This window comes from Nicotiana tabacum, chromosome 16, assembly GCF_000715075.1.
Source record: "Nicotiana tabacum cultivar K326 chromosome 16, ASM71507v2, whole genome shotgun sequence".
Taxonomy (NCBI): Eukaryota; Viridiplantae; Streptophyta; class Magnoliopsida; order Solanales; family Solanaceae; genus Nicotiana; species Nicotiana tabacum.
In genome coordinates, this window is record NC_134095.1 from 141,188,994 (window position 1) to 141,212,748 (window position 23,755).

The window sequence follows — 23,755 nt, forward strand, 5'->3', positions numbered from 1 at the left end:
CCAAAAATACAAGTGAAATAATACTAAAGAGAGAAGATACAAATGCCTTAAACAGATGAGAAGGCAAATGAGAGGTGTGTTTAAATCCTAAACATTAAGCCTTCTTTTATAGGGGGAAAATCCCCCCAACTTTTGTTTTCCCACCGATGTGGGACAAACATTTTGCCAATTTCAACAAATCTCCACCTTGGCAAAATTTCACAAGTCTATCGTTAAGGTGAACCAGATATGCCATTGATGCAACTTTAAAGTGTTATTGCTTAACCTGATACTGCTAGCTATTTTTCTAGAAGGTGAAGTATGGTGCTCATATTTGGTTGCTAAGTGCCTCTCCAATTGCAAAAATGGGTTGACCAACTCTTAAATATCCTGTCGGAAAAGGTATTGTTTTTCTTCATGAAGCAAGAACTGCAAGTTTAGTAAAATAATGCTACAAACACGTTCATCCAAGATGTATGTGACAGTTATGATGTATATGGCAGTTAGAAGTTGTGACGATACCCATTATTGCAGAAAAGTAATTTAGTGTTTTAATTCAGTAGGATGCTCTCTTATGCTTCCTTGACTCCTTGGCTCAAGCATTGTTTTTGTCTTCTTACTCTTTTTTCCTGCGAGTGCAGGTGGTTCCGCGTGGCTTCTTCCATGCATTTTCAGATGTGCTCGTCATTCGCATATCGCCGTAAGAATAGCTGATTGCAAACAAAGCCCAGTCATGAACTTGACTATGGTTGGACTTTAGTACTCGAGATCTAAGTATACTTTTGGTCTCTCTTGCAAATAATATGGTACCAAAAAGTGCCCTACTGTGTCTATGTTGTACACAATGCTTTTTTTCTTGTGGTTATTTATTTCGATTTCTATAAGAAGCACTATTTCTACTAGCACCAGCATTGCACAATATTAGCATGAAAGAAATACTGGCCAAATATTTAGCATGTTGGGCCCGTGCAATGCATTGCACGGGCATCTCTATCTAGTATACTATTTAGAAGCGGAGTTGGGGCTTTCGTCTTCCTACTTCTAGATTACGATTAAGTCCCTTTTTAGCATAGAAACTAGGGGTATTTAGGTCTTTCTGTTTTTTTAATTACCTTGCCGACTTTGTGCTTTCTACAAACGGCGGTTTTTGACCTTTTCCTTCGTGCTCTCTTTCTCTCTCATCGATACGCGCCTCTTGGTCTCTTTGGTTTGGAAGCTGTGGGCTATTTTTCTAGGTCTGCAACTCCTGCGTTTTGACAATAATATTTGAAAGATGCTCTGTTCCGCTTGGGTTTGTCTTTCCGGCTTCTCTTTTCTGCTATCTTTCTGCTCGCTGGCTGACAAGTGAGTACTCCGCTCTTCGTCTTTTATCTCCTCCTTTAGATTTTGAAATTTGAATAAGAGAAAGCCCTTCAGTACGACGAAGGGCATTCCCGTCATTGCAGCGTAGGTAAAAAGCCTATCTTACAAGTCGTTGCTCATTTGTTGCAAATTGACGTGTCATTTGATAGTTCACACTGTTATGTGGACAGACCCACGTCATTCTTAAATTAGCTTTTGTGAATTTTGTAATCATGTTAGTCCTTTCTTATTTTCATTTTCATTATTCACTCTCTCTCTCTCGCGTTGTGCCTCTTCTTCAGCTATTCTCTGTTTTCTCTTTCTATGGGGGGTTCTTCTTCTTCTGTATTTCCTTTTTGTTTACTTTTATTAATGTTAATCTTTTGGTTTCTTTTTATTTTATGTTCCTCCCTGTTTCACTATTGTAGTAGCTCTTCTTCCTCTTTTCTTTTTGCCCTTTTTTTGGTTTTAAATGGGAGTGTTGATGTATTTGTGCTTGGCCGTGTGAGTATTGTGTAGTGCATGTATATTTTTATTCCTCATTTTCTTAGAGTTTGTCCATTTTGTGTGGTGTGAGTTCTCTGTTTTCGGAGTTGGTTTTGTGTAATCTTTTCTTTGTTATTGCAATTTCTATATTTTTAATCGTATCTACATGCATGTTGGTTCCCTATTCTTTTTTAATAATGTCTTGCTAGATTTTTTACATGCATGTCAGTAATTGTTCCTGATTTATACATGAATCATATTAATTTGAAGATTTTTTTCGTTATTATTGATTACTAATTTGGAGTGGACTCTTGATGATATGTTTGCAAGAGGTGAATTGGACTTTAATTTTCTGTTAGATTTCTTTGCTCATGATTATGTGTTGCTTTCGCGATGGAATGAAAATTACTTTTCATTTGGTATAGTTTCTCGCATCCTTTATTAACCTGTGAAGTAATCCCTGTTAGACAGGAGAGTCCATGAAGATATGCTGTTGCTCAAATATAGGAGTGGCAAACGGGCGGGTCAAGTCCGTCGTGGCATGAACTAATTTCTTCGCTTCGATTCCGCCCCTAAAGCTAGCTCCTACTCCTCCTCCTTCTCCTTTAGGATAGGATCCTCCTTGGTCCTTGGATATGGTTCGTGTCGAAAACAGGTAATGAAAAAGCGGATTAATTATCCGACCCAACCCATATTTAATACGGATAAAAAACGGGTTAACTTGCGGATAATATGGGTAACTCATATTAACTGACTTCTTGTATATGATCACTTTTGAGAGAATTCTTAGTTTCCCTACCTTGAGGAACCCCCAATTTGAGGCTTTACAAATGTAAAAGTTAGACACATTGGTTATTCATTGGTTATCCATTTTCTAAATGGATAATATGGTTCTTATCCATATTTGACCCGTTTTTAAAAAGTTCATTATCCAACCCATTTTTTAGTGGATAATATGGGTGGTTAATTGTTTTTTTTTAACCATTTTGCCACCCCACCCCTACTCAAATATCATTCTGAATCAAGAATTTAGAAGGCTTCAACACTGATACCTTTAATCTCATGGTTGCTGGGATTTAAATTATATTTGGTTTAGTTACTGGTATCCATTAATGTTCTGTGTCCATATATAATTTAAAATGATGTTAAAACCGTTGGATAGCTACTAAAACAAATGTAAATTTGATTTAATACAAAGAGCTGTACATGATAAACATACACATACACACGCACATATATAGTTGAAGAAAAAGGTTGCTCTTTTATCCAAAAATGTGTCTCTATTTTAAATTGTCAAAATTAACAAATTAAATTTTGTTGTCGTATAGTTAGATGACTACACTTGACATGACAACAAAGAAGCTTAATATCGATGTAGTTGATTAAATGATGAGATTCTTCTGAACGTTTGATAGTTATGGTTCTGTGTATCGATACTAAATTGAGTTCAGGATGAGTATTACAAATACAATGGCGGATAACTCATTGTATCAATCGGTGTTTTCAGAACCTAAAGCTGCAATACAACATGAACTGTGGCAAAGCATTAAAGTTGAATTATTCGGCCAATGACAAAGTCAGGAACAGAAGAAGATGGTGGCTTGCTCAAGCTCAAATTCAGGAGCTCAGATGTGTACTTCTATGACATTTAAAACTAAAGACAGTGCAACATTTACATTGGGCGTTATAGTTTGAAAATTTAAGGGTTTCTTTTACCAGCACACGTGATGAAAAACTTAGTTTCATGAATTCAAGGTATGAAAATGAACTTGTGAATTAATTATGACAGTTGTTAACAGAAGATTATCGTACTAAATCTGTTAATAGTAGCCAATTTTGAATGAATTACATATATTCAGATACTGTTTCCTCATGATGTGAGAATCTCTCACTGCCTGGACTAAAAAGATGTGAAATCAGTGCTTGAAATTTGAAAATCTTCTATAGTTTAGAATAGTGTCGATTGAAGCTAATCTTTTGAACATTAGTCCATATTGTTGTTACTTAACTCAGTGGCAGAGCCAAAAATGCTATCATGAGATTAGAAAAATGGTAGAATGCAACAATTACCACTTGCCAAGGGGAATCAACAATATTTAAATAGACAAAACACTCCTTTTCACATACCATAATTTTTCAACAAAGGGGATTTAGTTGATTCCTTTCCCAATAAATAGCTCTGCCACTGCCTTTACTGGTAGTATCTTTCCAAGTCCACTTGTGTCTTGGTGATTTCGAAACGCACTCTTTTTTGTATAAGTAGACCTGAGGGCACAAAGGAGAACGGGTTTACTAGGAAAACGCAGCACCCCTATAGGTTACAACAGACTTTTTCTCTTTTCCTTTTGTTCTCCCACCCCAGATTTTAGACGTGTTTGAATATTTCTGTTTTTGAACTTCTTTAACTTACTGAAATTTAGTTGTTGGTGTTGCGGAAGCCAAATGTATAGAGTGTGAATAAGTCACAACTACTATACCAAAAATTATGACAGCCACCAAATAATAAATAAGACAATAAAGCAATAATAAAGGGAACACCAGAATTTACGAGGTTCGGCTAATTTTGCCTACTCCTCGGACACAACCAATATTTTATTCCACTCCAAAAATACAAGTGAAATAATACTAAAGAGAGAAGATACAAATGCCTTAAACAGATGAGAAGGCAAATGAGAGGTGTGTTTCAATCCTAAACATTAGGCCTTCTTTTATAGGGGAAAAATCCCCCCAAACTTAACTCCCAACCAATGTGGGACTTTGGCATTTTGCCAAACTTCAACAAATCTCCACCTTGGCAAAATTCCACATTTTCAATTCTCTCTCAATAACAAATTTTGGTTGTGTCTTCATCTTCAATCTTCAGTTTTTAACAATGTTGATCAAATCCAAACAATGTTGAAACTTGACCGCAGTCACCACCTTTGTCAGCATATCAGCAGGATTCTCCGTAGTATGAATTTTCTTCACTGTGACTCCACTTTCTTCTATGATTTCTCGTACGAAATGATACCGAACATCAATGTGCTTCGTCCTTGCATGATACACTTGGTTCTTCGCTAATTGAATAACACTTTGACTATCACAAAAAATTGTGATACCCTTTTGTTCAACACCAAGCTCTTTTAGCAATCCTTGAAGCCAAATTGCCTCTTTCACAGCCTCTGTAATAGCCATGTACTCTGCCTCTGTTGTAGACAAAGCAACTGTTGACTGCAAAGTAGACTTCCAACTAACTGGTGCCTTTGCAAAAGTAAACACATAACCAGTAGTTGATCTTCGTTTGTCCAGATCACCCGCAAAATCTGAGTCACAATATCCAACTACAGACTGATTGTCTTCCTGCTCAAAAACTAACCCGACATCTACAGTATTATGAATATACCGTAGAATCCACTTCACAGCTTGCCAATGCTCCTTCCCTGGATTGTGCATATATCTGCTAATAACTCCAACAGCTTGTGAAATGTCAGGCCTTGTGCAAACCATTGCATACATCAAGCTACCAACAGCATTTGCGTATGGTACCTTTGACATATACTCTCGTTCAGCTTCATCCATTGGCGACATAGTAGTACTTAGCTTAAAATGGGAAGCAAGTGGAGTACTAACTGGCTTAGTCTTGTCATCTATGCCAAAACGTTGAAGTACTCTCTTCAAATATTCCTTTTGAGATAAACAGAGTTTCTTTGAACGTCTATCTCTAATTATCTCCATGCCAAGAATTTTCTTTGCCTCACCCAAATCCTTCATCTCGAACTCCTTCTTCAGTTGAATCTTCAACTTATCAATTTCTTCCGAATTCTTGGAAGCTATCAACATATCATCAACATATAGGAGAAGATATACAAAGGAACCATCTTTAAGCTTGTGCAAATACACACAATGATCGTATTTGCTTCTCTTGTACCCTTGCCGCAACATAAACTCGTCAAATCGCTTGTACCATTGTCTAGAAGATTGTTTCAATCCGTACAACGATTTTTCAAGTTTGCACACCATATTTTCTTTTCCAGCAACTTTGAATCCTTCTGGCTGAGTCATGTAGATTTCCTCCTCCAAGTTTCCATGTAAAAACGCAGTTTTTACATCCATCTGAACTAGTTCCAAATCCAATTGTGCTACCAAAGCCAACATAATTCTAATGGAGGAATGTTTTACAACTGGAGAAAACACTTCATTGTAATCAATTCCCTCCTTTTGAGCATATCCTTTGGCCACCAATCTTGCTTTGTAGCGAACATCTACTTGGTTAGGAAATCCTTCCTTCTTTGCAAATACCCATTTGCACCCAATTGCTTTCTTTCCTTCGGGAGATTGGCCAATCTCCATGTATGATTCTGATGAAGGGACTGTATCTCATCATTCATGGCAATCCTCCACTTATCTTCTTCTGAACTTTGAACAGCGTCTTTATAAGTAGTAGGAACATCATCAGCTACAATTGAGGTTGCACAAGCAACCGTCTCTATGAGACGAACAGGTTTCGTTATTGTTCTTTTTGGCCTGCTGGTTGCTATTGATTCAAGTTGTTGTTGAGATTCCTGAGTTGGAATCTCCTCTACTGGCTCTCCTTCCAGAGGGTAATCTTCATTTGTTTCCTCCTCTGCTTCTTGTGTAGGAAAAATAAATTTTCCCTCAAACTCCACCTGCTTAGAAGCACCTTCATTTTGTTTGGTATCTTCTGTTACCTTATTTACCATAGCAAATTCATCAAAGGTAACATCTCTGCTGAATATTACTTTCTTTGTCATAGGACACCATAAGCGATATCCTTTGACTCCAGAAGTAATTCCCATAAAAATAGCCTTCTTTGCCCTTGGATCCAATTTTGACTCCGTCACATGATAATATGCAGTTGAGCCAAACACGTGCAAAGAGTTATAATCTACAGCAGGTTTTCCGTACCATTTTTCAAATGGTGTTTTGCCATCAATAGCAGCAGATGGTAGACGATTAATGAGGTGGCATGCATATGTAATTGCCTCAGCCCAAAATTCTTTGCCCAAGCCAGCATTGGACAACATACACCGTACCTTCTCCAGCAAGGTCCGGTTCATACGTTCTGCCACTCCATTCTGTTGTGGTGTATGTCTAACACTGAAGTGTCGGACGATGCCATCATTTTCACAGACCTTATTGAAATGATCATTTTTGTATTCACCTCCATTGTCTGTGCGAATACACTTGATCCTCCTGCCTGTTTGATTCTCCACCATCGTCTTCCATTTGAGAAAAATTCCCAGCACTTCATCTTTGTTTTTCATTGTATACACCCACACTCTTCGAGAAAAATCATCAACAAAGGTTACAAAATAGTGTTTCCCACCCAATGAAGGTGTTTTGGAAGGACCCCAAACATCAGAGTGTACATAATCCAAAATGCCTTTAGTATTATGGATCGCTGTACCAAATTTAACCATTGTCTGTTTCCCTTTGACACAATGCTCACAAAACTCCAAGTTGCAAGCCTTTACTCCTTTTAACAATCCTTGATCTGATAGAGTTTTCAAGGATTTTCCTCCAGCATGTCCCAAGCGCATGTGCCATAGCTTGGTTGCTTCTGCCTCTTTGTCGTCACTGGATGTCACTGTCGCTGTCCCAATAACTGTACTGCCACGATAGCGATACATATTATTATTCTTCCGATTAGCCTTCATTACCACTAGTGCACCGGAGCATACTCTCATCACTCCATTTTCTGCAATGATTTTGAACCCTTTTGATTCTAGGGCTCCCACAGAGATGAGATTCTTCTTCAAATCCGGTACATATCGAACATCTATCAATGTTCTGATCATTCCATCATGGTTCCTTAATCGTATTTAACCAATGCCATATGAGGTAAGAGGGCTGTTATCCGCTGTGTGGACGACTCCATATTCTCCTTCTTGAAATTCCACGAACCAGTCCCTGTTGGGACACATATGATAGCTACAAGCCGAGTCCATCAACCATATGTCTGAAGATGTTGATGACTCTGTTGTAACTAATGAGAAGTCTGAATCATCACAATCAGCTACATTTGAATCCATAATGGCCTTTCCATTGTTATGTTTGGCCTTATTCTTCAACTTCGGACAGTCTTTCTTCCAGTGCCCTTTTTCTCGACAAAAGGCACATTCATCTTTGCTGGGTCTGGATCTTGACTTGGATCTTCCCTTCTTTGTCCTCGTTTGATTTTGAGGACGACCCCTCACAAATAGTGCTTCTCCTTCTCCGCCCTTCTGTTTTTCTCGCTTTCTTTGTTCATAGCTGTACAAAGCCGAACAAACTTCTCTGAGAGAAACTTCGTCATTTCCATGGAGTAGAGTAGTTTCAAGGTGCTCGTACTCATCAGGAAGTGACGCTAACAACATCAAGGCCAAGTCACCATCATCATAAGTTGTATCCATATTTTGCAAATCTGTAACCAACTTATTGAAACTGGTGATATGTTCATTCATCGTGGTACCAGGAACATAGGTGAAGTGAAACAGTCTCTTCTTCATGTACAATTTATTTTGACTGTTTTTCTTCAAAATTTTATCCTCCAGTGCTTTCCATAATTTACTTGCAGAAGTTTCCTTTGTGTATGGATATTTCTGCTCTCTAGCAAGGTAGGATCGAATGGTACCGCAAGCAACACGGTTGATAATTCTCCAATCTTCTTCTCCAATAACATCTGGTTTCTTTTCTTCAATGGCCAGATCTAGCCCTTGTTGAAAAAGGACATCTAGAACCTCGCCTTGCCACATCCCAAAATGTCCGGACCCGTCAAATATTTCGACCGCAAATTTCGCATTTGACACAATTCTTGTCATAAGCGAAGATGCCAATGATGACGTATTGTTGACACTTGATGTAGATTCTTCTTGTTTATTGTCTCCCATCTTTGACACAAATATTATTTAATAGCTGACGACACAAATCAAGATTATTTCCTTTCTGGTGTGGAAGATCAGACTAAGCTGCAACCACAGAGCATACTCAGACAGAACCTTGACTCAGTTATCAAGATAAATCTTTTCTGATGTGGAAGATCAGACTATGCTGCAACCACAGAGCATACTTAGACAGTACCTTGGCTCTGATACCAATTGTTGCGGAAGCCAAATGTATAGAGTGTGAATAAGTCACAACTACTATACCAAAAATTATGACAGCCACCAAATAATAAATAAGACAATAAAGCAATAATAAAGGGAACACCAGAATTTACGAGGTTCGGCTAATTTTGCCTACTCCTCGGACACAACCAATATTTTATTCCACTCCAAAAATACAAGTGAAATAATACTAAAGAGAGAAGATACAAATGCCTTAAACAGATGAGAAGGCAAATGAGAGGTGTGTTTCAATCCTAAACATTAGGCCTTCTTTTATAGGGGAAAAATCCCCCCAAACTTAACTCTCAACCAATGTGGGACTTTGGCATTTTGCCAAACTTCAACAGTTGGAGTATTGAGATAAAATGCTTGATACTCCCAAATGATTTGTGAAAGCCTACCTGTGTGCATTTCTTTTTAGGCAGTTTGAAAGTTTTTTTTTGGTTGAAAGAAATCTGGTCTTATAAAATGAAAAATGGGTAATAGCTTATTAGCTTAAGTTTACGGAGCTCTTATACCCACTTAACTAGCCTTACCAAAACTCATTTGAATATGATGTTACCAAAGCTGGGCTAGCCAACAGAAGACGGTTTTATTTCAGTTAGTTTCTTCCTTTTTCGCTCGCCTTGTGGGTCCTTTGTGTCGAAGTAATTAATCTCCATGTGAAATTATATATAACTTGATCTCCATTCGCTTTGCTATATCATCTCTGCAAATTTCTTGGGCTAGCAGAAGATCTCCGAATAATACTCTTCTTCTGCTATTTCTTTACACAAATTTCTTACTATCAAAAGCTTATGGATTTTTTCACTTTGATCGGTATTTACCTTTTAAGTTTTTCCTTAGTTCTTATTGGCGAAAAATTGAAATTCCATGTCGTAGCGCTTTATATTTTGCTGTCACGTATCTATCATATACTGTAAGTTTTATCTTTTGCTTGCTTCAAAATTTTTGTGGAAAATAATATATGACCAATGATAGCACCTGCTAAAAAAGTTTGGCAGGTATTTAGTATTACTGTATTCTGTCTTCTATATGTATTTGTTTCCATCTGATAAAAAAGAGTGATCATTTTAATGTAGGTTGGCAAGCTATTTGGAGTGCTGACACTTTTGAAAGTCAAATTTCTTCATCAATGGATCCTAAGGAAAAAAGAAACATCATTGCTTAACTACAGAAGCTCATGATAACAATACCAAACACGCTATAGCTGAAAAAAACGCACTTCTGTTGCAATGCCGCATCAGAAAAGAGAGGCAACAACTAATCGTCTTATTGCAAATACAAATTGGGTCAATCCTGTCGAGTCAACATCTGCAACTCAGGGTAACGTTATTACTGGAGACTCTTGTTCTACTTCAAAAACAGGTTAGACTATCAAGTTTATTATTTGCTTTTTCCTTATATATGTGCCTTGTGTGTGAGTGAGTACACGCAGTGATTACATGATATCCATGTTTACAAACTATCTACCATTTGTCACTGAGCGTGAACTTTTTAAGCCAACAGATGTGCTTTGCAAGAGGAAAAATGCGGTTCATCCAATTCCTATTTTTGAAAAGGGTAAAACGTGCACACAGTGATTACATGATCTCCGTGTTTACAAAATATCTACCATTGTAGTTGTCACTGAGCGTGAGCTTTTTAAGCCAACAGACATAGATTTGGTAGTGTTAGGTACTATCGTTTGGCATGGCTTTTCTAAGATTTTAACTAAAGCAGTTCACTACTGTGCTAGGAGGTGTCAAGCATATCATGCTTCTTGATTCTCCATCATACGCTCTGTTGAATCAAAATTTGTTATTTTAAATTTTTTACTGCAAAGATCTCTATAAGCTCATATAATTAAAGGTAAATCCTTATGCCAGAGTTAAAATATGCATCTTCAAATGTATTCAGCTAGACACGAGTTCTTCGGCTTCAAGTTGGATCAACCGATCATTAGTTTGTATATAAAGCATATGTACCGCGAGGAATCAAGAGATCTTTGCCGGTGCTGACTTGGATCTCGGGTGACGGAATAAGGCGGCTATTATCTCAGTATCAAGGTATGTATTTTGTTTGCATCATCATTCCTGCTCATTCAAAATTTTCATATTTATGGGTACATTTTGTTGAAGTTTGGCAAAATGCCAAAGTCCCACATTGGTTGGGAGTTAAGTTTGGGGGGGATTTTTCCCCTATAAAAGAAGGCCTAATGTTTAGGATTGACACACACCTCTCATTTGCCTTCTCATCTGTTTAAGGCATTTGTATCTTCTCTCTTTAGTATTATTTCACTTGTATTTTTGGAGTGAAATAAATATTGGTTGTGTCCGAGGAGTAGGCAAAATTAGCCGAACCTCGTAAATTCTGGTGTTCCCTTTATTGTTGCTTTATTGTCTTATTTATTATTTGGTGGCTGTCATAATTTTGGTATAGTAGTTGTGACTTATTCACACTATATACATTTGGCTTCCGCAACAATTGGTATCAGAGCCAAGGTACTGTCTAAGTATGCTCTGTGGTTGCAGCATAGTCTGATCTTCCACATCAGAAAAGATTTATCTTGGTAACTGAGTCAAGGTTCTGTCTGAGTATGCTCTGTAGTTGCAGCTTAGTCTGATCTTCTACATCAGAAAGGAAATAATCTTGATTTGTGTCGTCAGCTATTAAATAATATTTGTGTCAAATATGAGGGACAATAAACAAGAAGAATCTACATCAAGTGTCAACAATACGTCATCATTGGCATCTTCGCTTATGACAAGAATTGTGTCAAATGCGAAATTTGCGGTAGAAATTTTTGACGGGTCCGGACATTTTGGGATGTGGCAAGGCGAGGTTCTAGATGTCCTTTTTCAACAAGGGCTAGATCCTGGCCATTGAAGAAAAGAAACCAGATGTTATTGGAGAAGAAGATTGGAGAATTATCAACCGTGTTGCTTGCGGTACCATTCGATCCTACCTTGCTAGAGAGCAGAAATATCCATACACAAAGGAAACTTCTGCAAGTAAATTATGGAAAGCACTGGAGGATAAATTTTTGAAGAAAAACAGTCAAAATAAATTGTACATGAAGAAGAGACTGTTTCACTTCACCTATGTTCCTGGTACCACGATGAATGAACATATCACCAGTTTCAATAAGTTGGTCACAGATTTGCAAAATATGGATACAACTTATGATGATGGTGACTTGGCCTTAATGTTATTGGCGTCACTTCCTGATGAGTACGAGCACCTTGAAACTACTCTACTCCATGGAAATGACGAAATTTCTCTCAGAGAAGTTTGTTCAGCTTTGTACAGCTATGAACAAAGAAAGCGAGAAAAACAGAAGGGCGGAGAAGGAGAAGCACTGTTTGTGAGGGGTCGTCCTCAAAATCAAACGAGGACAAAGAAGGGAAGATCCAAGTCAAGATCCAGACCCAGTAAAGATGAATGTGCCTTTTGTCGAGAAAAAGGGCACTGGAAGAAAGACTGTCCGAAGTTGAAGAATAAGACCAAACATAACAATGGAAAGGCTATTATGGATTCAAATGTAGCTGATTGTGATGATTCAGACTTCTCATTAGTTACAACAGAGTCATCAACATCATCAGACATATGGTTGATGGACTCGGCTTGTAGCTATCATATGTGTCCCAACAGGGACTGGTTCATGGAATTTCAAGAAGGAGAATATGGAGTCATCCACACAGCGGATAACAGCCCTCTTACCTCATATGGCATTGGTTCAATACGATTAAGGAACCATGATGGAATGATCAGAACATTGATAGATGTTCGATATGTACCGGATTTGAAGAAGAATCTCATCTCTGTGGGAGCCCTAGAATCAAAAGGGTTCAAAATCATTGCAGAAAATGGAGTGATGAGAGTATGCTCCGGTGCACTAGTGGTAATGAAGGCTAATCGGAAGAATAATAATATGTACCGCTATCGTGGCAGTACAGTTATTGGGACAGCGACAGTAACATCCAGTGACGACAAAGAGGCAGAAGCAACCAAGCTATGGCACATGCGCTTGGGACATGCTGGAGGAAAATCCTTGAAAACTCTATCAGATCAAGGATTGTTAAAAGGAGTAAAGGCTTGCAACTTGGAGTTTTGTGAGCATTGTGTTAAAGGGAAACAGACAAGGGTTAAATTTGGTACAGCGATCCATAATACTAAAGGCATTTTGGATTATGTACACTCTGATGTTTGGGGTCCTTCCAAATCACCTTCATTGGGTGGGAAGCACTATTTTGTAACCTTTGTTGATGATTTTTCCCGAAGAGTATGGGTGTATACAATGAAGAGCAAAGATGAAGTGTTGGGAATTTTTCTCAAATGGAAGACGATGGTGGAGAATCAGACAGGCAGGAGAATCAAGTGTATTCGCACAGACAATGGAGGTGAATACAAAAATGATCATTTCAATAAGGTCTGTGAAAATGATGGCATCATCCGACACTTCACTGTTAGACATACACCACAACAGAATGGAGTGGCAGAACGTATGAACCGGACCTTGCTGGAGAAGGTACGGTGTATGTTGTCCAATGCTGGCTTGGGCAAAGAATTTTGGGCTGAGGCAATTACATATGCATGCCACCTCATTAATCGTCTACCATCTGCTGCTATTGATGGCAAAACACCATTTGAAAAATGGTACGGAAAACCTGCTGTAGATTATAACTCTTTGCACGTGTTTGGCTCAACTGCATATTATCATGTGACGGAGTCAAAATTGGATCCAAGGGCAAAGAAGGCTATTTTTATGGGAATTACTTCTGGAGTCAAAGGATATCGCTTATGGTGTCCTATGACAAAGAAAGTAATATTCAGCAGAGATGTTACCTTTGATGAATTTGCTATGGTAAATAAGGTAACAGAAGATACCAAACAAAATGAAGGTGCTTCTAAGCAGGTGGAGTTTGAGGGAAAATTTATTTTTCCTACACAAGAAGCAGAGGAGGAAACAAATGAAGATTACCCTCTGGAAGGAGAGCCAGTAGAGGAGATTCCAACTCAGGAATCTCAACAACAACTTGAATCAATAGCAACCAGCAGGCCAAAAAGAACAATAACGAAACCTGTTCGTCTCATAGAGACGGTTGCTTGTGCAACCTCAATTGTAGCTGATGATGTTCCTACTACTTATAAAGACGCTGTCCAAAGTTCAGAAGAAGATAAGTGGAGGATTGCCATGAATGATGAAATACAGTCCCTTCATCAGAATCATACATGGAGATTGGCCAATCTCCCGAAGGGAAAGAAAGCAATTGGGTTCAAATGGGTATTTGCAAAGAAAGAAGGATTTCCTAACCAATTAGATGTTCGCTACAAAGCAAGATTGGTGGCCAAAGGATATGCTCAAAAGGAGGGAATTGATTACAATGAAGTGTTTTCTCCAGTTGTAAAACATTCCTCCATTAGAATTATGTTGGCTTTGGTAGCACAATTGGATTTGGAACTAGTTCAGATGGATGTAAAAACTGCGTTTTTACATGGAAACTTGGAGGAGGAAATCTACATGACTCAGCCAGAAGGATTCAAAGTTGCTGGAAAAGAAAATATGGTGTGCAAACTTGAAAAATCGTTGTACGGATTGAAACAATCTTCTAGACAATGGTACAAGCGATTTGACGAGTTTATGTTGCGGCAAGGGTACAAGAGAAGCAAATACGATCATTGTGTGTATTTGCACAAGCTTAAAGATGGTTCCTTTGTATATCTTCTCCTATATGTTGATGATATGTTGATAGCTTCCAAGAATTTGGAAGAAATTGATAAGTTGAAGATTCAACTGAAGAAGGAGTTCGAGATGAAGGATTTGGGTGAGGCAAAGAAAATTCTTGGCATGGAGATAATTAGAGATAGACGTTCAAAGAAACTCTGTTTATCTCAAAAGGAATATTTGAAGAGAGTACTTCAACGTTTTGGCATAGATGACAAGACTAAGCCAGTTAGTACTCCACTTGCTTCCCATTTTAAGCTAAGTACTACTATGTCGCCAATGGATGAAGCTGAACGAGAGTATATGTCAAAGGTACCATACGCAAATGCTGTTGGTAGCTTGATGTATGCAATGGTTTGCACAAGGCCTGACATTTCACAAGTTGTTGGAGTTATTAGCAGATATATGCACAATCCAGGGAAGGAGCATTGGCAAGCTGTGAAGTGGATTCTACGGTATATTCATAATACTGTAGATGTCGGGTTAGTTTTTGAGCAGGAAGACAATCAGTTTGTAGTTGGATATTGTGACTCAGATTTTGCGGGTGATATGGACAAACGAAGATCAACTACTGGTTATGTGTTTACTTTTGCAAAGGCACCAGTTAGTTGGAAGTCTACTTTGCAGTCAACAATTGCTTTGTCTACAACAGAGGCAGAGTACATGGCTATTACAGATGCTGTGAAAGAGGCAATTTGGCTTCAAGGATTGCTAAAGGAGCTTGGTGTTGAACAAAAAGGTATCACAATTTTTTGTGATAGTCAAAGTGCTATTCAATTAGCGAAGAACCAAGTTTATCATGCAAGGACGAAGCACATTGATGTTCGGTATCATTTCGTACGAGAAATCATAGAAGAAGGTGGAGTCACGGTGAAGAAAATTCATACTACAGAGAATCCTGCTGATATGCTGACAAAGGTGGTGATTGCGGTCAAGTTTCAACATTGTTTGGATTTGATCAACATTGTTGAACACTGAAGATTGAAGATGAAGACACAACCAAAATTTGTTATTGAGAGAGAATTGAAAATGTGGAATTTTGCCAAGGTGGAGATTTGTTGAAGTTTGGCAAAATGCCAAAGTCCCACATTGGTTGGGAGTTAAGTTTGGGGGGGATTTTTCCCCTATAAAAGAAGGCCTAATGTTTAGGATTGACACACACCTCTCATTTGCCTTCTCATCTGTTTAAGGCATTTGTATCTTCTCTCTTTAGTATTATTTCACTTGTATTTTTGGAGTGAAATAAATATTGGTTGTGTCCGAGGAGTAGGCAAAATTAGCCGAACCTCGTAAATTCTGGTGTTCCCTTTATTGTTGCTTTATTGTCTTATTTATTATTTGGTGGCTGTCATAATTTTGGTATAGTAGTTGTGACTTATTCACACTATATACATTTGGCTTCCGCAACAATAAAAAACTGATTGATTTAGTGTGAATAAGTCACAACTACTATATATTTGGCTTCCGCAACACATTTAACCTTGATCTTTTGGTTAACTGCAGTTTCATTTCGTCCCGAGGCACATTCTTATTTCCTATCATGCACCAGAGATGATATGAAGCAATTGATACTATGCTTTAGGACAAATGATGTTTGATATGTTGTTGTAATTTCAGCATGTTCATGGAACATTTAGGGAATGCTTTGTGATATCAAAGTGAATGAAATCTGCAGAATGTAAATTTAGAAATGTATGAAGTATTTTAAGAGTTAGTTACTGATTCATTTTCGAAGGCCATATAGATGCCCTTGTTTGCACGCACTTATTACATGTTAAGTAAATGGTTGGTCGTGGATACATTAGAAGTAGTTGCCCTGGTAAAGGAAGGAAAAATGACATTAGGCACCCGTGCATAGCACGGGCACGCCCATCTAGTAATATTATAAGTAAAATCATGTATTTTTGCTTGATCACACCTAACCTTTCCTCTATTCCTTTTGTTTTTTTCTTTCATTAATGATATGTGATCACGCCTAACTATGCCTTATAAAAAGGATTAAGCGGTTGTTGCAAATATTATTCGGTTTACAAGTGTCGAATCCACAGAGAACTAAAATTTAGCTACAGTTGTTCAGTATCGCTAAGAAACATAAGTCCAAACAATTTCCTAATAATAAAGATTATAATGTTTATTTTTATCTAATTAACTAACAAATACTACAAAGCAGTAAAACTATGAATTAACAAGGATAAGGATTGGAGACAAGATTAAAAAGGTCTAGAGTTATGATTTTTCCTATTGTCGGAATCCTTTTTGCTGCATTTTTTTATAAATTCGCCTAAGTATTCTCTACCGATCATGAGCGCTTTGACTGTCGTAACTCTCTCCCGAGTAACTACCACAATTTACTAGATATATTCTCCCAAATTACGCTAGCTGGCATTAAGTACGGCTCACTCGGATCGCACCCAATGTTTCGTTATCCCTAATCCCACCTTTAAACCCTTTGTATTGATCCCTCATATACGTTAGGAGTGATGTTGTTCAACTACCTAAATATGTACTCTCTCCCGAGTAATACATACTAAATAGGCACAGTCGATTGAGAGCCCTTCAACCAACCACAATAATAACGTAGTTGCACAAATAGGGAAAAAGCTACAGCAAATCTATATTAACATAACAGTAAAATCATCCTCCAATAGGTTCCATCAAAACCCTAGATAACAAATTAGCTATTCATAATAGTATGCAAAACTACAATACTAGAATTCATAACCAATAATGGAAATGGGAAGAAGGAAGTGGAAAACTCGTAGAAGAATTCTCCGTCTTGCCCTAGTGTGTTCTTGCCTCCTTAGGTCAAATCTCGGCCTCCACAACAGCTCCGTACTCTCCCTGGGTATAAAGTGTGTCAAAAGTATGCCCCCTCCTCAAAATAGCGTTTTTACATGTATTTATACCAAGTAGGGTTGGGCCCAGATGAAACACCTTTTCTTGCGCGAAATAGGACTCTGGCTCTATAAAATTTGTATAGGCGCGCCACACGCTGCGACACATAATGCGGTGCACTTGTAGGGAAGTTCAGAGAGCTATTTTCTGACGACTGTTGGAAAATTGCACAGATGCGGAGTGTAAATTTCCCAGAGTGAAATTATTTCATCCTCTTTTGACATCCAGACTTGGTACACGACCTCCGACCTCGATCCCGACTTAATGCATTGGGCTTCACTCAGACTTCAAAGCTCCAGATTGATCGATTTAGCTCCAAATTAATTTTTGACTCGGGATCACTTCATGCAAGGCATAAAACACGTACTAAGTGTAATTCACTATCGTTTGAGCTTAAGAACACATAAAAATGCAGTAATTGGAATGTAATACTATGGCTAAAATACAGGTTTCTAGCCTCACATCAACACCTCACACTTAAACCACTGCTCGTCCTCGAGCAATCAAACTACATTTTATATAGACACGACCTTTTTAAACAATGCTCCTAACTTATCACACCAAGAATTTTTAAAATAGACTAAGCACAAAAACGTAACATCTTCACCTCAAAATTTGACTCACAAGTACCACGCATTATTCACAACTCACCCACTTACTCTAACATATAGTTCACTGACATTACCTTTCCTTCATGAATCAAGTGCCCTCACACAACAAAAGAGAGTAGTTCCACACAATAAAATTTAAGAACAATTAGGAACTCAAGATAGAAAGAGTTCACTCACTCTCAGAAACGACATTCATATGCCACAAAAGATGCACCATAGGCTTGCCCGTAGTGTACTACTCTACTAATGGAGCTCATTCAGTCTAGGATCAAGTAGAACTTTATTTGGTTGTAATGTAGGCTGAGGGACGGGTACGATACATTTAGATATAAGAGTGACTACACCTCCCTAAGCACTTTAATACATATATTTTAACATTTAAAACCCCACTTATGTCAAACCAAAACTCCACCTTCACATTAATGTATATTACCCCATACTTCTTTAAGCACAATTACATAAGAACCACCACTTATCAAGGAATATTTTTTTTGCAAAAATATAACTATTTTTTCTTTCTTTTCTTTTTCTTTTCCAATTCAAGTGGCTCTTACTTTTTCAAAACAGTGCGCCTTTCTCCTTATCTCATTAGTTCCACTCAAAAGCCAAACCAATCACCCCACACTTTAACTTTTACAAAGTTCATAATTATTCAAGTGCTTATGAGAGGTTAAAAGGTTCAAATAGATGGTTAATTCAAACAAATAGGTAAGGCTTGTAATGTGGTTGCCAAAGAAACAAGATTATAGGCTTAAAGGGTTTAACTACGATACATAACCATTAGGCGGGTAAAATATACATATCTGGTTCAACAAAGAAATGCCTATATCACTTCCAAGACTGAACAAAACTACTATTTCACTATACATACACACGGGGCAAGTTCTAGGCATCACATGCAATGCACAAAATAACATAAAACCTTACACACACATGGCAGATAACTCACTTAGGATTAGACTCATCAAGATACTCTAGTCAAAGCAGTTAAGCAAAGTTAAGATCATACAATTTAAGGTACTTTTACAAGAGTAAAAAATTGAGCCTAAGCGTCACAACCAAAGTACTAACTATTCTCAAGGCATAACAAAGTTAAGAGATATCGCTACAATTCAATTCATCTCACACTAGCTCCTACTCCTAAAAAATTACACCCCGTTCAAACAAAACTCTTGGAAAAGAATCGCGGCACAAAGAAAAACCAAGGAGGAGTTACTAACCTACCTACCAAGAAAATCTTTTTTTTCTTTAGACTTAAATCCTTCAAGAAAATTGTTTAGGATATCCATTGTCGGGAAAAGTCTAATCTTTAAAAAAAATCATTATTCAATTAAACCAATACAACTAAAATAACATAGAAAGTCACCCATACAATCTCCTCACCCCACTCTTAAAATTGTGCATTGTCCCCAATGCACATCATAACTATAAGAGGGTAAAAAAACTCCCTGGTAGGCCAAAGGCCGAAGCACTAGCAGCTCATAGGATACTCAGACTTCTCTCAGGCTTGGTCCTTTGTGCGGGTACCTCACACTTAGTTCCAACCATCTAGTTTGTTGTTGCATCCTTCCAATAGATTTGCTTTCCATGCTCCTAGAAATCAGAAATCGACACTACAAAAATAATACAATTAAAAAAAATAAAAAAGCAGTAAAGCTGGATGCCTCCCAACAAGAGCTTGATTTAACGTCGCGGCACGACGCAAATCACTTTCTTGCCTCCACTTTGAACTTATGAATTGGACCCCAAGTTTTGATTCTGCTCTATGATCATGCTCCTGGTGTGGTGGAACGAATCTGACTGGCCCAATAAAACAATGTAGTATTCTTCACTTCTTGGCCTTTAGATGAGATATGTATTCCCGACTTTCTGGCACGAAGAATTCCAGAATGTAGGCATCTTGTTCCTTACTCCTTGACTCCTCAAGTGGATCAGACGAATCTATTTCCATATCATCATCCAAATGCAATGTGAAAAATGCTTTGAGTGTGGACCAATGCACTCAACTACATAAATATTGGGATTGTCAACATTCTTAACACTAATGACACTAGAGTCAGCTAAATATGTAACCTCAATATCCTTGGTTGACTCTAGTATCTCTTATACGACATCGGCATCCTCAAAATCTAGTTTGATTAATTGTTGGTGTTCTATTCTGGCCTTCTCCTCTAGCTCATCCCCGTATTTTTCTAAATCCTCCAGTATAATGGCAATTTCTGCAGCCAATTCATGCTCATATTGGCTACTATCCACAATGTAAACTTGTTGCACTTTACAAGGTTCAATTAAGTTATTTACTTGAGCCTCAAAGTTGTGAATAGTTGCCTCTTGCCTTTGTATCTGCCATGGTTTCTCATCATATTGTTCCACATGGCACTTTAACATATCCATGGTCAGCTTTAACATATCTTCGATTTTCTTCAGGTCAGCTTCCCACGGTTCTTTGATCCTATTAAATTCACCATAAAAAGTAGAACCATTATAGTAAGGGGTTGGGGGATGATAAGAAATATAATCACAACCATGAAAGTGACCACCTTGACCACTACACATATCACACACATTCCACACATAATATTGAGTTGGTGCACATAACTCGCTCTCGAGAATATTTTGATAATTTTGCCAAGGGTGGTTTATATGCATAATGTAACGACCCGACTGGTTGTTTTACTTTTTAGAACCCCATTCCCTTAAATAAAACTTTCCGCGCTTGCTTAAACTAATTTACGACATGCGGGGATGGTTGGTTCGGGATTTGGAAGAGTTTGGATTGAATTGGCTCATTTGATTCCTTAAGATTTTCTTAAAAGGCTTAGTTTGACTTTGGTCAACATTTTTAGCAAACGGATCCGGATTTGTATTTTGACGGTCCCGAAGGGTCCGTAGGAAAATATGGGACCTAGGCGTATGCCCGAAATCGACTTCCGAGGTCCTTAGCCCGAGTAATAAATTTTTATTAAAAATTGTTCAACTGAAATTCTAAGGATTTAAAGAAACTAAATAATGATTGATCACGTTGGTATCGAGCTCGTATGTTGGTTTCGGAACCCAGTACAGGTCCAATATAACATTTAAGACTTGCCCGCAAAATTTGGTGTCAATCCGAGTAGTATAAGTACGTTTCGGCACATTAGAAGTGAATTTAAGAACTTGAAGTTCATAAGTTTGAATCAATTGATTTTAGGGGGTGATTCTTAGATTTAACGTTATTTCGGGCATTCCAAGGGTTCGAGCGAGTCCGTTTCATGATTTCAAACTTGTCGGTATGTTCGGGCGAGGCCCGAGAGCCCTGAGCATCAATCGGACACGGCTCGAGTGAAGTTGGAAAATTTGGGAAGAGCTGAAGCTTCAGGTTACTGTCATAACCGCACCTGCGGTTGGTCAGTCGCAGGTGCGAGACCGCAGAAGCGGTCCACCTCTCGCAGATGTGGCCAGGCCCAAAGCCGCAGAAGCGGTTGTCTTTTCACATAAGCGGAGCCGCAAATACGGCTTGCATCTCGCAGATGCGGCCCAACGGCCCAGTGGTGATTCCGCAGATGCGGCGCACACAGGTGCGGCCCAGAACCGCAGGTGTGGAAATTACTGAAGCAGTGAGCTTCATGTAATACGGGCTCCAACTATTTTTGCTCATTATGCACTCGTGTATTGGGCGATTTTGGAACTCTTGAGAGGAGATTTCCACCTAGCATCTTGAGGTAAGCTCATCCCCCTTATTTCTAAGTTTAATACTTGAGTTTTGGGTAGATTAACACTTAAAGATTAGGAAAAATCAAGGGATTAGGGCAAAACCTAGAGTTTTGATAAAACTTAGATTTTACCACAAAATTGATTATGAAATAAAGTACAAATCATATATTATTGATCCTTGGGTTATAAAGAAAAACTTTCTTCGAAAAATATCAGAATCTGGGCATATGGGCCCGGGGTTGGATTTTAGAAAACTTGTGTTTAAGGTTGGACAATTGCTTAAATAGGTAGAATGCGATCTTGTGAGCTTGTATTGACTAGTTCCTACCTCATTTAACTAGTTTCGAATCGTTCGGCTCCAAATTGAGGGTTTGGGCTCGTTCTTGGTATTGGAAGTACATTTTGGAGCGAGGTAAGTCTCCTTTCTAACCTTGTAAGAGGGAATTGTCCCCATAGGTGGAAATTGCTACTAAATGCGGTGGCTACGTATGCACTAGGTGATGAGGGTCCGTGCGTAGCTACTATTATGCTAAGTCCGGGTAGTCTAGGACCTAAAAGCATGCTCTATGTGATATTCTTGTAACTTTATGTTAATTTGGATTGTGTAAATCATGTTGATTATGGTAAATGAGACTAGTAAGAGGAACATTATCTTTCTTGGCCTTTTAACGAGAAGTTGATATTTCTGTGAGTAATTGCTTCCTAGATATACATTCTTGTCTGCTTGTTGTTGTATTTAATTACATTTGACCGCGTCGCATGTCTGATTCGTGAGCGGGGTAATAGATGCATCTATGGTTTGTGCCGTTCGATCCTCAGCAATGCACAATTTACTTTTATGTTGGATCGGGCCGTACGACCTCGACTCTACTTGCGCATGTTTTTACTCAGTATTTTTCTGTGGACTGAACTTTGTTATATGCCTTGAAATGTAAATGGCCAACTGTGATATTATCTAGGAAAAAACCTGCTATTTCTTGCTATAAACTGTTAATTATTTATACTATCCATGCTTAGTATAAATTCTTTCTCATATTATTTGACCCTAATAAATATCTTTTTTTTTAACAATCCACTAGGCATAGCCTAGGGCTAGTTTTTTTATATATTGAAAAATCAAAAAACAAATGAAATATTTGAGCTTTTGATTGTCTTGCTTTGTATTCCCTCTTAACCCGCTGTCCTTCCAATTTATCCGCCGCTTCCAAAGCCAACATGCCTTCTCTAAATCACTACGGCCTCTCGATGCTGTCATGCTTGTGCTCACTACTGACTTCACTACCTGGGACTGAGCACATGGTGCTAATACCACCCAAGGAATTTTAGTCAGTTGGTGAGGCATGATTACAATAATGAACCACATGTAGCCATTTTTTGAATTTGCACTATTGTGAGTCATGGATAAGTATTGCATAATCTTTGTATATGTCCAGTCCCATGTTGCTCTATATCTCCTGTACGTGTACCAATAGCAGTACCTCCTTGTTGTCCAAAAATTTGCCACAACATGATTTTCCAGTTCTGTACAGCAGCATTGCATCGTGTTGATCCTGCCTTTTTGTACTCTATTTTCTGGCATGTTCCATGTGTTAATCTGTGTAATTCTTTCCCACTCCTCATCTTTGTGTATCCTTCTTGTTGCATATGCTGCCGTAGACCCTTTCCTGCATATGAAGATATTCCCACAATTCCTTGAAAGTCTCTGCATCGTCAATGAAAATCTGGGCAGCATTTGATGTTTGTCAATTGTGAGATTTCTCTTCTGTGATTTCCACCTATAGCTAAGTGTTATTTTTGTGCCAAGCCACTCATGGAATAATGAATATATACTCTGCATTGTCATTCTACTCCATCTCCTCTCTTTTGGCCTCTTTTTTGCTTTCTAAAACCTTGTACTTGACTTTCTGAACCTGTAGGCAGACTGGTATGCCTCATACCCAGTGTATTGCTCCTTTACT

General features: G+C 38.2%; 1 long non-coding RNA gene across 6 annotated transcripts; it reads left to right on the forward strand.

Annotated features, from left to right (window-relative positions):
• The first annotated feature begins 1,005 nt into the window (after positions 1 to 1,005).
• Positions 1,006 to 16,312, forward strand: LOC142170775 (uncharacterized). 6 transcript variants are annotated; one of them, XR_012700313.1, is made up of 5 exons: positions 1,006 to 1,323; positions 2,274 to 2,461; positions 3,314 to 3,561; positions 9,974 to 10,259; positions 16,102 to 16,312. It is a non-coding gene; the product is annotated as an uncharacterized LOC142170775 (long non-coding RNA). The 6 variants fall into 6 exon arrangements; XR_012700312.1 differs by lacking the exon at positions 1,006 to 1,323 and adding an exon at positions 10,760 to 10,939 and having other exon boundaries at positions 1,345 to 2,461; XR_012700311.1 differs by lacking the exon at positions 1,006 to 1,323 and adding an exon at positions 10,791 to 10,939 and having other exon boundaries at positions 1,347 to 2,461.
• Positions 16,313 to 23,755: the final 7,443 nt, after the last annotated feature.